Source organism: Mustela lutreola, chromosome 5 (assembly GCF_030435805.1).
Source record: "Mustela lutreola isolate mMusLut2 chromosome 5, mMusLut2.pri, whole genome shotgun sequence".
NCBI lineage: Eukaryota > Metazoa > Chordata > Mammalia > Carnivora > Mustelidae > Mustela > Mustela lutreola.
The window spans coordinates 6,094,323-6,107,623 of NC_081294.1; positions in this window are offsets into that span (position 1 = coordinate 6,094,323).

Consider the following 13,301-nt stretch of genomic DNA (forward strand, 5'->3'; position numbering starts at 1 on the left):
GCAGCAACATCTTCCTAGGAACAACGCCAAAGGCAACAGAAGCAAGGGCAAAAATGAACTATTGGGATTTCATCAAGATCAAAAGCTTTTGCACAGCAAAGGAAACAGTTAACAAAATCAAAAGACAACTGACAGAATGGGAGAAGATATTTGTAAACGACATATCAGATAAAGGACTAGTGTCCAGAATCTATAAAGAACTTAGCAAACTCAACACCCAAAGAAAAAATAATCCAATCAAGAAATGGGCAGAGGACATGAACAGACATTTCTGCAAAGAAGACATCCAGATGGCCAACAGACACATGAAAAAGTGCTCCATATCACTCGGCATCAGGGAAATACAAATCAAAACCACAATGAGATATCACCTCACACCAGTCAGAATGGCTAAAATAAACAAGTCGGGAAATGACAGATGCTGGCCAGGATGTGGAGAAAGGGGAACCCTCCTACACTGTTGGTGGGAATGCAAGCTGGTGCAGCCACTCTGGAAAACAGCATGGAGATTCCTCAAAATGTTGAAAATAGAACTGCCCTATGACCCAGAAATTGCACTATTGGGTATTTACCCTAAAGATACAAACGTAGTGATCCAAAGGGGCACGTGCACCCGAATGTTTATAGCAGCAATGTCCACAATAGCCAAATGGAAAGAACCTAGATGTCCATCAACAGATGAATGGATCAAGAAGATGTGGTATATATACACAATGGAATACTATGCAGCCATCAAAAGAAATGAAATCTTGCCATTTGTGACAACATGGATGGAACTAGAGCATATCATGCTTAGCAAAATAAGTCAAGCAGAGAAAGACAACTATCATATGATCTCCCTGATATGAAGAAGTGGTGATGCAACATGGGGGTTTAAGTGGGTAGGAGAAGAATAAATGAAACAAGATGGGATTGGGAGGGAGACAAACCATAAGTGACTCTTAATCTCACAAAACAAACTGAGGGTTGCTGGGGGGAGGGGGTTTGGGAGAAGGGGTGGGATTATGGACTGGGGAGGGTATATGCTTTGGTGAGTGCTGTGAAGTGTGTAAACCTGGTGATTCACAGACCTGTAGCCCTGGGGATAAAAATATGTGTTTATAAAAAATAAAAAATTAAAAAAAACCCCTATGATGACATTACTATGTGCAATAAACTAAAAATAAAGCTATATGTATTTGACTAGGAGCATCATGTTATGGCAGAATACTAGAAATCCAACCCCTTCCATTCCTTGCCTCAAGATTTTGTGAGCTAATCTCTGGAGTCTGGACATGATGAGATATCTTGCTTATAAATATGTTATATGGCAATTATATGGGATTTTGCAAATGTAATGAGATTTTCTAATTAGTTGGCCTTCAAATAGGGAGGTTATCCTGAATTAGCTGGATGGGTTAGAATGTCAGAGCTACAAGGTGCAAGGAGAGTCTGACAGATGCCACAGGTTTTGAATATGGACAGAACCATAAGCCAAGGAAAGGGGGGCAGTCTCTAAAACCTAGAAAATGACCTTGCAGCCCATAGCAGCAAGAGAATGGGGGCCTCAGTTCTATACCTACAAAGAAGTGAATGTGGTGGACAGCTTGAATAAGTGTGAAAGTGGGTTCTATCTCAGAGGATCCAGGTAAGAGGCCAGATTGTCTGACACCTGGATTTTGGCCCCATGACCCTGGTGATCCTGCAAAGCTACCTGGACTCCAACTGTAGAAATAGGAGATTGTCAACAGGTGTAGGTTAGCCATTAATTTTGTAGTAAAATTTAATGCAGCAATAGAAAACTAATAATCTCATTAAGTTAAAAATTTATCATTAGTGGTTAAACCAACCCATGAAGTTGGGAAAAACCTCCAAGGGAAGAAAGAAAAAATGAACCTCATCTAATGTGTAGATATATTTGTTTTTCTTTCCTGATGTTCTACTGGTACTGAGTTCACTAGATATGAATGTTTTCTAGGCAAGGAACAGGGGAAAATCCTGCCCCAGGAAAGGTGTAGGGATTAAAGGGGTGTTTGTAGAGCCATTAAGGATATCAGTCCCATCTTCTTCACAGATTTCCAGGTTAAGATGGACCGTTGGCATTGGGGCACTAGAAGAAGAGATGGCCACCCTGTTTCCCTAAGGTAGGAAATCAATAGGGTAAAAATCAAAATGGATAGTAGAAATGTTAACTCTGGATTAAGAAGCAAATGGTCCTCCAGCTGAAGGGGAGTAGGGGAAACAGGAAGAGAGAAAAGGTAAAGGGAATGGACAGACAGATGCCCAACAAGGGAGACTTTTTCTTCTTTTTTGGGATCATAATTTTGCTGGAGACATGAGAAGGTAAAATCAATGACTCTTCTAACACAGGCTACCCAAAGATGGAATATTCTTGACATGTCTGGTTTGTGAAGTCTAAAGCTGTCACTTGCAGAATTTCAGTTTAACATGACCATGAATCAGAGTTAAATGCTAATGATTTCTGGATAAGGAAAGTTAACGTACTCGGGGAGCCTTCTGCAAGGACCAGGGCTTCTGATTCATTTTGATTTCACTGTGTGTCTGTAGGATCTTCCTCCTATATCTGTCTACAGGAGTTGGCAGGAAACGGTTTTAAATGTTTCTAAGGTTCAGAGTTTAGGTTTTGTGGTTTTTTGGGGAGAGTGACTTAGCATGCATTCAGCTATTGATTTTTACTGAAATTCATCTCATTATCTCAAGATTTCTCATTCAGGCTCTTTTTGTTTTTGTTCTCTTATATTCCTCTTGTGGTAATCTTCATTATTATGGTATGTATCATGAATTCCCCCCACCTTGGGTCAAACTAATATCTATGCACTTGATATAAAGTATGCACGATTCTATTTATGATTGTTATCACCAGCTTTTCTGTAGTTTACATTACTGAGTATTTAAAGCAATTTACTTGTTCTGAGTCTTCACCTCAATACTGAATGTGTACAATTAATCTTTCCATCATCTTGTCCTAAAGAAAGTACCTAATGTACTAAAACTTCATCCAGAATTTATTAACTCAGAATCCTCTCTAGTCAGAGCCATCAGTTCTCTGCCTTTTGGCTAAGATCAAGTTTCGTCCTCCAGTTAGAGCTTTAAATTTACAAACTCCGTGGGGACCGTGGGCCCTGAAAAATAATAACGCAAAAAACCTGGCATGTTTCTCCCAGGCATTAATGGCATTTCATAAGTTTCCATATTTATTTTTAAAGCTATCTCCAATACCTAACCCTCCGAGACGCCCCATCTGATATTTGCGTCTCTGAACAGCCTGGAACTTTTGCGTTTTCAGCCCTCGTGGACACTTACATTCTATTTTGTGTTAGGACTTCCTGTACTTTCTCACAACCCCCTAACTCACAGTTTTCTCACTATCAGAAAAGAGATATCTTATTTTTATAGTCTGTCTATCAACTAGTGAAGAGCCTGGAATATAGTAAGATCTTGGTTAAACCTTTTGGCTTGGAACGCTCACTATCTACCATTTAAACATACACAAGAATTCTAGGCATATAGACCAAGAATGCTAGGTCTCAGGAAATACAGGCAATGCCTTATGATTCTCAACCTATTCTTGAACTAAATCCTGCCTTCTGGGCTCATGAAAGGAAACACTGATTTCCATGGTCCTATGGCAAGAATGAAGCTCTAACAAACCCATCTCTGCTCCCTACATGTCTCTTCTTGTCTGATGAGCAGACATTCTGTGGCTACATTGCTTCACTCACAGAGAAAAGATGCATGCCATTTAATCAGTAATTAAAATGTAGGACACTTCATTACTGTATTTAACTTTCTCTGACCTGTTAGGTTCACCACATCATATTGTAGAGAGTGTGGCCTAAGAGGTAAAGGTGTGATCTCTGGTGCCAGTTTGTCTGGCTTTCTGAACAGCTCCAACACATCGTCCCCTAAATGCATAATTGCTTAAACACATTAGAAGATTATTTTAAATTTATGTGATAGTTTTATATTGAGTTGGTTTCTGGCAACATCATGAGATGCATTAAAGTTTGTTTTCTTCCATAAGGATATCTTATGGTTCCAATATCATTTGCTGAGAAGACTCTCCTCTCCCCAGTAAAGTATTTTGTTACCTTTGTTGAAAACTTACTGCACATGTATGTGTTCTAATATTTCTAGGGTGTCTGGCCTGTACCATTGGTCCATATACCTATCTTTATGCCAACATTCCACACTCATGACTAGTTAACTTTACCATCAGTCTTTGAAAACAGGTAATTTAAACTTGCCAATTTGTTATTCTTTTACTAAGTTTCTTTGACAAATCTAAGTCTTTTTCATGTAAATTTTAGAACTAGATTGTCTACCGCTACAACAACCTGCTGGGATTTTGATTGGAATTGTATTAAATATATAGATCAATTTGGGGAGAATTGACATTCTTAGACTCCCATCTTCCAGCTCATTTACATAATACATCTATTTGTTTGCATAGGCCCCTAACTTCTCTCAGCAGTTGTTTTGTTTTTAATGTACAAGTCTTGACTATTTTTGTTAATTTTGTTTTTAAGTATTTTGTGATGTTTTTTGCCATTGTAAATGTGTTGTTTTAATTTTATTTCCCAGTTGTTCGTTGCTTATATATAGAAATACAGTAAAAACTCTCAGCATTTTAATCACAGTTGTTGTAAATTCATGGTCAATAATTCTGACATCATTGCCATATTTGGGTCTGGTTCAGACACTTGTTTTGTCTTTCACACTATGTTTGTTTGTTTGTTTTTGCCCTTTAGTATGCCTTGTAATTCTTTGTGTAAGGGCAGATATCATGTACTGGGCAGAAGGACCATGATAAATTGGTCTTCAGTAAGGTCGTGGTGGGGTGTAGGGGGAGGACTCTCTATGTCCAAGGATTAGGTCTCAGCCTTTTAATGATCCTAGCGCCCTGGACTATAACCTTCAGAAATGTTTCTCAATTTTTTTCAGCCCTAAATGTGGTATGAGATGGCTAGAGGGGGCTGGAGGGAGTATTCCCTTCCTCTACTTGGAAGGTAGATGGGCTTGTATTTGGGTATTTATTTCCTTTACCCCAGGTTGGTTAGGCTTTGAGAAAACTCTGTTAAGTTAGGTTCTAGTAAAATAGTTTCTCTCCAGAGCTGGCCTTGTTAAGTAGGACAGAATGCTCTGGTGTATCAAGAAATGGTCTCTTTTCCCCTCCTCCCATCAGGAGCACAGGAGACTTTTCTCTGATTGTCACTGAGACACCTGATCAAGCTGCTGGAGGTAAAGCTCTTGATTGGTATGCACCCACCACCCCTGTCACTTCCCCATTGTGTCTGTGTCCCCCTGTAGATGCCTTCAGCAATTCATCAGTTACATTTCAGGCTTTCCTAACCACACCCTATTTCTCTTGGAAGTCTCTGCCCATAGACTTTTGCTTCAGGAAATTATGTTTCTCTGTATCTGCTGGCATGTCTCTAAAATTTGAGGGCCCTGGTTGAGGGTCCTCCTTCTTTGAGGGATCTAAGAGGAGCTGTTGATTTTTCAGTTCTTTTTTTTTTTTTTTTTTGTTTGGATGGAACAATGGCTTCCGTGCTACTTACCTGGTAGACTGGGTTTCATTACTATTTATTTTCTATTTTTGGTCATTTTGTTCTCATATTTCTTATTTCTTTCCTTCTACTTTGCATTTAAATTGTTCTTCTTTCTCTAGATTCTTATGGTGAAAGCTTAGGCCTAGGTCACTGATTTGAGCTTTTTGTTTTTTCTAATATAAACATGCGAAGCTATACGTGTCTTATCAGGGGTGTTTAGTTGCATCTCATATTTAATATGTAGTTTAAAATATATATTTTTTATTTATTTGGGAGAGAGAGAGCACAGCAGTGAGGAGGGGCAGAGAGAGAGAAAGTTGCAGACTTCTGGCTGAGCAGGGATCCTGATGCGGGGCTGGATTCCAGGACCCCAAGATCATGACCTGAGCCAAAGGCAGACATTTAACTAAGTCACTGAGGTGTTCCTAATATGTAGTTTTAACTCATCACTTAATAAACTATTTTTAGGGGCACCTGGGTGGCTCAGTCATTAAATGTCTGCCTTCAGCTCAGGTCACGATCCTGGGGTCCTGGAATCGAGCCCTGCATTGGGCTCCTTGCTTTGCAGTAGGCCTGCTTTTCCCTCTCCGACTCCCCCTGCTTAAGTTCCCTCTCTCGTTGTCTCTCATTCTGTCAAATAATTAAATAAATCTTTAAAAAATAAACTATTTTTAATATTTCTTGTAATTTTTTCTTTGATCTATGTGTTATTTGGAATCGTGTTGTTTAATTACCAAATATCTGGGGAAAACCTTCAATTAGTTTTATTGATTTCTCAGTTTATTTCTGTTGCAGTCAGAGATCATACACTGTATAATTTTAATTCTTTAAATTTCTTAAAAGGAGTGTGATGGTTAAGTTTATGTATTATGATATTGGTGAATGTTCATTGTTCACTTGAAAAGGATGTACACTCTGCTCTGTTGAGATGGAGTGTTTTATCAATGTCAATTAGGTCAAGTTGGTTGATAGTGCCATTCCATCATTCAAAAGTCCCCACTATGATTGTAGACGGTTTTTTTAAAAATCTTGTGTGAATTCTTTCTTTATGTATGCAGAAGGTCTATAATAGGTATGTACTCAGAGAACTTTTAAGCCTTCTTGATTTATTCACTCTTATCATTATTTGATGCTCTTTTTTTTTATTGTCTTGAAAACTGCTTCATCCAACTTTAAAATATCTTTTGAAGCTTGTTATAATTCATATTCACAATGGCATATATTTTTTCTGTATGTTCACTATGTTTTTATATTTAATGTATGCCCCTGTACTCGGCATACAGAGTTACTAACCTGTTTTTTTAAAAAACATCCTGAACTAGACTGTTTAGGTCTTTAATTTTTTAATTTGTTTTACATAATTTAGATTTTTAAAAGTAAACTAGACTAGATAACTTTAATTTAATGTAATTTCTGCCATTTGGATGTTTAATTTTCCTTCTCTCCGTTTATTTATTATTTATGTCATCAGTTTATTAGTCCTTTTTCACTCTTTACTGTCTTTTTGGGGATCCAGTGATTAATGCTCTATTCTGTTTTTGGCTTATTAACTCTCTCCTTTTCATTCTCCCAAACTGCCCAGTGCTGTTCTTGGGTTTAATATACAATTTTGATTTATTGTTTACCTTCATATTGATTATTAACAGTGGCAGAATGTGAGAACCTTGCAGAAGTAGAGTTCTATATCCTGCTTCTTATCCTATGTGCTATTTTTGTTCTTCTCTATCTGTTACAAACTCCAAAATATATTGTTATTATCTTTGCCTTTAATCAAATTTTCTCAAATTGTGGCCCAGAAACCCTGAAATTTTTTCACATTGTTCTTGAGTTTGGAACTATTTTCAGAATACTTCTAAAGCCTTTACCTTTTCAGTCTCATTCTTTCATGAGGATGTGTTTGCATTTTCAGAGGCTAAATAACATATGGTATGTAACAGATTGACTACAAAGCAGATAGGAGAATCTAGCCATCTTTTCTTAATTCACACATTAGACAAATTTGCAGAAAATATAAAACAGTTCCATTCTTCTTGCTAATAGCTTTGTTTTAAAAAGTTATATTTCTTTGAAAATACGTTATTTTTGTCAAGATTTATGGGATTCTTCTTATTTTTAAGTAAATTTATATATATAGAGAGAGAATATATACTTACTGTGCTATTGTACTATATATATTATATATTCATTTTATGCATATATTTATTTTATATATACATATATATATATATACACACAAGAATGTATATATACACACATATATTATTTCTTAGTTCCAGTTTCTAATTGTTAAGCATATTAGTAGCTATAATTCACATAAATAAAAGCTCTTTGGTAGCCTCATTTTTTTTTTTTTTTAATGTAAATGGGCTTTGAGACCCAAAAGTTTGAGTATTGATTCTTTAAACTTTAAAATGAAATTTAAGGGGAGCTTGGGTGGCTCAGTCAGTTAAGTGGCTGCCTCTGGTTCAGGTCATGATTCTGCGTCCTGGAATGGAGCCCTGCAGCCCTGGGCTCCCTGCTCAGTAGGAAGCCTGCTTCTGCCCCTCCCCCTGTTTGTGCTCCTTTGCTCTCCCTCAGACAAATAAAATCTTTTTTTTTTTTTTTTTTAACTGCTCTCAATTGGTCACTTTATTTAGTTAGCGATGTTTATCCCTCCTACTGAAAAAGTCCGCTCTGGTCCTAAAGGTTGGACCCCTGCGAGTGGGCCCCTCTTCATCTGATCTTCCGGTTGATTTGGTTGGGAGGTTCATGGAAGATTCAATAGGAACAACTTTCTTGGCTTCTTGGCTTCTAAGCAATTTCACTCGGCTCTTCTCCAGGATGTCTCATTGTGTGCGCAAGGCATCAATTAGCTCAGGTTCTGGATTCTTGAGGAGAGGCACAAAAGCTCTGTAGGCATTCTCCAGTCGGGTTCCTGGTGCTCCACGCTCCAGCTTACAAATGCAGTAGGTGTTGCGAGCAGTAAGGAATTTGCCGGCATAGTCTCCAGGGGTCTTCGTCAGAAAAAGCAACTTCATTGTCCCTGTTTCATCACACAAATCGATGGTGTCTCCATGTTTGATGAAAATAAACATGCTCTCAGGATCTTCTTACTCTTCAGACAGAGGCCTGATGAGTCATTTGGAGCAAGAGTGTTCTAGAGGTCCTGGGAGTGGGGGCAAGTGGGCCCATAGGGCTGGGGGTCTGGAGAGGTCGGTGGATCACATAGGCTGAAGAGGCCCCAGACCTCAGACAAATAAAATCTTAAAAAAAAAAAAAAGATGAAATTTAAAACTCTGTCATATTTACTTAATAACTATTACTTTCACTGTCTTACTGTCTTTCATGTAGATACAAATTTTATACACTGTCATCTTCCTTCAAACTGAAGAATTTTCTTTAATATTTTTTATACAAGTTGCTGCACTGGATTGTCATTCCTGTGTTTGCCTAAAAATGTCTTTATTTCACCTCCATGTTTAAAAAGCTGCATACGGAATTCTAGGTTGAGAACTGTTCTTTTATAGTAATTTATGGTGAACATGGTAATGCTCTTCTTAACATTCCCTGTTCAGAAAGACTAGCTGCCCCACTGCTGGGGATGGATATGTGAGAAGGTCAAAGTTAGATGTATATTAAGGAAGTAAGGAGTTGGAATGAGGAGTGAAAAAGTGCATTCCATACATCTTTAATTTAATGGGGTAAACCTGCCCTTTTTATCAATTCATGCTCCATTGGCAGAAACCGGAATATTTTGAGTCGAGTTGTCCTATAAATTTTATATTTTTGCCCTGACCTCAAATCTTGAAAAACCTTTGTTCTCAGAAACCTATGTCTGTGAACACCTGACTAATGGAATTTTTGGTTAAACTTAAAATCCCAACTTATGTTCAGGGTATTATACATTTTGGGGAAAAGACAGAAAGAAGTTGAGTGACCTTTAGCAATTTTTTTTCCTCTTAGTATTTATGTTGCTAGCAGTGACGACAATAAGCCTTAGAAAATTATAATTCTTTATAGAATGTCATAGAACAATATGTTTTACTTGGTGTTTGAAAACAGGTGTTTTATTAGAATTTTAAAGGGAACTAGTCATTACTCCTTTGAAACTGACCTTAGATCTGTTTTAGCAACATATGCAAAGCCCAGATCTTACCGAAGAAAAAACACAAAAACAATTATTGGAAGAGAAAAGGTGGGATCTATCCAATAGAACCAAACAAAATGGTGATAAATATTTAGAAAAAATGTGTTATTTTAAAATAAATATATGTTTTCCAGAATGGGTGGTGGGCTCAAAACTCCCCTCTTTTGAGGAAGCCGTGCATTTAAGGAGAGCTGGAAAACCACAGTGAAGAGAAAAAAAAATATATATATATATATATTTTAATGGGTCTTCGGTCCTGTTCAGCTGTGTTCTGGGATTTCCTAGTGACAAGTGTCCTATAGACGTGGTGTGCCTAGGAGGGCGGGGCGCCAACACAGGCAGATTTTATTCTGCGAGCCCTTTGCTGTTTGGGCAGATACGACCCACTGAGAGCACATATCCCCGAACCCGACGGGGCACATGCCACCTAAGCACTCCACATTCTTCCCTAACCCCTGTCTGGGCCCTGGAGGCCTCATCCCTGATCTGTCCAAATCCTGCTGGACTTCCAGGGTCCTACCCAATGACCACGTCCCCCGTGAAACTGCCCTTCCAGGGAGGAGGGACTTAGTCCTCTTCTCCCAGCAGCACTGCAGAATGCGGCTTTTAGACGGTTTAACACTCCTGCGGTGGGCTGTGGACTGGTCTGCATAGCTCCTAGGCGGTGCAAAGGGGTCACTTTCAGACAGCAGGAGCCGGCGCTGCAGGTGGCATGTGGGGTCCCCCGAGGAGAACTTAGGAGCTCCGGAGTACTAGAGCACACACTTGTCTCAGTGGGTCTGGGCGCCTTTGATAACTCATCACAGACTCGGGACTTATAAACAAGACATTTATTTCTCAGAGTTCTGGAGACTTGGATATCCAGGACTAGGGCACTGGAAAGATTCGGTGTCTAGCAAAGACCCACTTCGTGGTTCACAGACGGCCCTCTTCTTTGTGTCCTCACACGGCAAGAACAGACCAAGGAGCTTTGTGGGAGCGCCGTGCTAAGGGCACTGATCCCATGCATGAAGCTTCCACTTTCAAGACCTAATGGCTTCCCTGAGACCCCATCTCCAACACACGAGGGGTTAGGATTTCTACATATGGATGTGAGGGGACACAAACACTTGGTCTATAACAACCCATGAACTCTTACTATCCCACACCTTAGTCTCCACACCCCCAGTGAACCTGTGTCCCTGTTCCTCTGGTGCCCAGGGTCAGGGAACACCTGTGTGACCATTACCAGGGGATGCTCTCCGGATTGCCAGTTGGGCTGTCAGGTAATGGGAACCGTGGTTGGTGCCAGCTCGTTCCTCTGTTGAGCAGATCCTGCCATGCTGAGCCATCCCTCGGCTAAGCTATCAAAAGAGCCGTGGAAGGTGCTTTTCAGGTCCGTTTTGTTTCTTAGTAGGAAGTTGTAAAGAAGGGCACGTCCTGCTGACTTTTCTTCCCTGAGTCCTCGCGTGCAGATGGCCTGGATGAGCACCAGGATCCAAAGTGTTATTAACACATCGCTGATATGGACAGAATAACGACATTCTCAAACCAAGACACAGCTGGAAGTCTGCAACAAGTGTGTGAAGTACAACCTTCCTCAGACTATTCCACAGATGGGACGCCTGGGTGGCTCAGTCAGTGAAGCATCTGCCCTCGGCTCAGGTCGTGGTCCTGGGATCGCACCCCACATGGGACTCCCTGCTCAGCGGGGAGTCTGATTCTCTTCTCCCTCCTCCTCTGCCTGCTGTTCCCCCTGCTTGTGCTTTCAAATAAATAAATAAAATATTAAAAAAAAAAGAATATTACACAGACATTGCTTTTGGGTTTCCACCAAGTTATCAATGATCAAACCATAACGCAGGAGGTATTATTTCAGCCTGTCACCAAAGAGCTGAGACTCCATAAGCAGCTGTCCTCATGGCGAGAAGCTCTCTTTGCACTTCAGCCTTCAGGATCCTGCCGGCATCCCCTCATTGTGCTCATGCGACGACCCCTCTTGCTTCCACTCTTGCTTCAAACTTCATGTCCTGAGCAACTCTTATTTTGTTGTTGTTCCAGAGTGCTTTCCTGAGAATATAAAAAAAGAGAAAGGTTTTTTTTTTCTTCCCATCTGTTTTACCATGTAATTCTCCAATGCAAGTAAACACACTTAAGACTAATAAAAAATGCAGTTCCAGCTACCAGACAAGTTATAGGCACTGCTTTGAGTCTGGTAGCTAGCGGTATTTTAGTACCTTCAGCACAAGAAGGAGAACACAAGCAGGATGTGTTTGCCATTGTCTCCGCTGTTACTCTGAGTGCAGCTGAGGACTGATGGGTATTTCATTGCTCTATTTATAATGCATGAAGCAGCGGCAAAAATATAAGAAATTGTATGAGAAAAGACGGGAGCATAGGGAGAGCTTTGAAAGACTCATCTAGACAGAGGTCACTTGTGATTTCCAATTCAAATCAGTCCGGGATGATGGCAGCTAGGAGACTGTCTTCGAAGAGCTTTGGTTCTCTGTTCACAAAGAGTGAACATTTCTTTCTCATTCTTGATGCTCAGTAATGTAGATTTCTATGGCTTTAGGAACTATTTGATTGAAAATAATCTTCCCTTTTTCTGTCTTTGTTTACCTATTTCTTTGATGACTATATTATACCTGTGGACTTTAGAGTCTTAAATGGATCTCCCTGTTATATGATAATCATCTGTATTGGAAATGTATCTCATTAGCAGGCAGCTGTGCTAAACAACCTTGGTATTTTAATTTTTCATGTAATTTTATGCATATGATCCCAATTGCATGTCATTTTCCTAGTTCATTGCTGTAAGCATTAGCTAATAACAAATCTGAAGTACAGAATGCTAAACTGAATAAAATAATCCCCAAGGTGAAATTGGCTCTATCATATTTCTATGAGCATTCTCTGTAAATTCTCTTGAAATCTCACTTGCTGACCACTAAATTGCAAAATTAGCTCTTGCGGCACCTTCATCTGCTATCCCTTTACAGCCATCTTTTCAAAATAACCCAATATTTTTAGCCTCAGCATCAGAAAACTTGGGAACAAATTGAAATCTACAAGTCACCTTTACCTAAACCCATGTGAGGTAATAAATACATTTATATCCATCACACAATAAAAAGAACATATCTTTTTCATAGGTAAATGCATTTACACTATCAGAATCACCCTTCTCTTTGTCACATGGTATCTTAATCTCAGTGAAGCACGAAACATTTTAAATTTCCGGAAGTTGTGTTATAGAGTATCAATCAGAATCGGTCATGTTTTGCTGAAGTAACAGATAATCCCAAAATCTCAGTGGCTAAAGATAACGAGTTTTATTTCTCAGTTGCATGTCTTTTCCAGTGTGGGTGGGCAGGGATATTCTGCTCCTCATAATTATCTAAGGATTAGATGATTGAACACTCTCCTCGGTGAATTTTCAGTTGCCCTAGTAGGTCAAAGGGAATGTGACAAAACATCCATTGGCTTTTAAAGCTTCTAACCCACAGCTATGCATGGGACATGGACATTGGAGGACGTGATGCTTATCTGTAAGGATCCTCCAACTTCCCCAATGGGGAGATTTCCTCCTGCAGTTTTTGAAATAAGTTTTGGGACTGATTAAAATTTAATCTAACTAAATC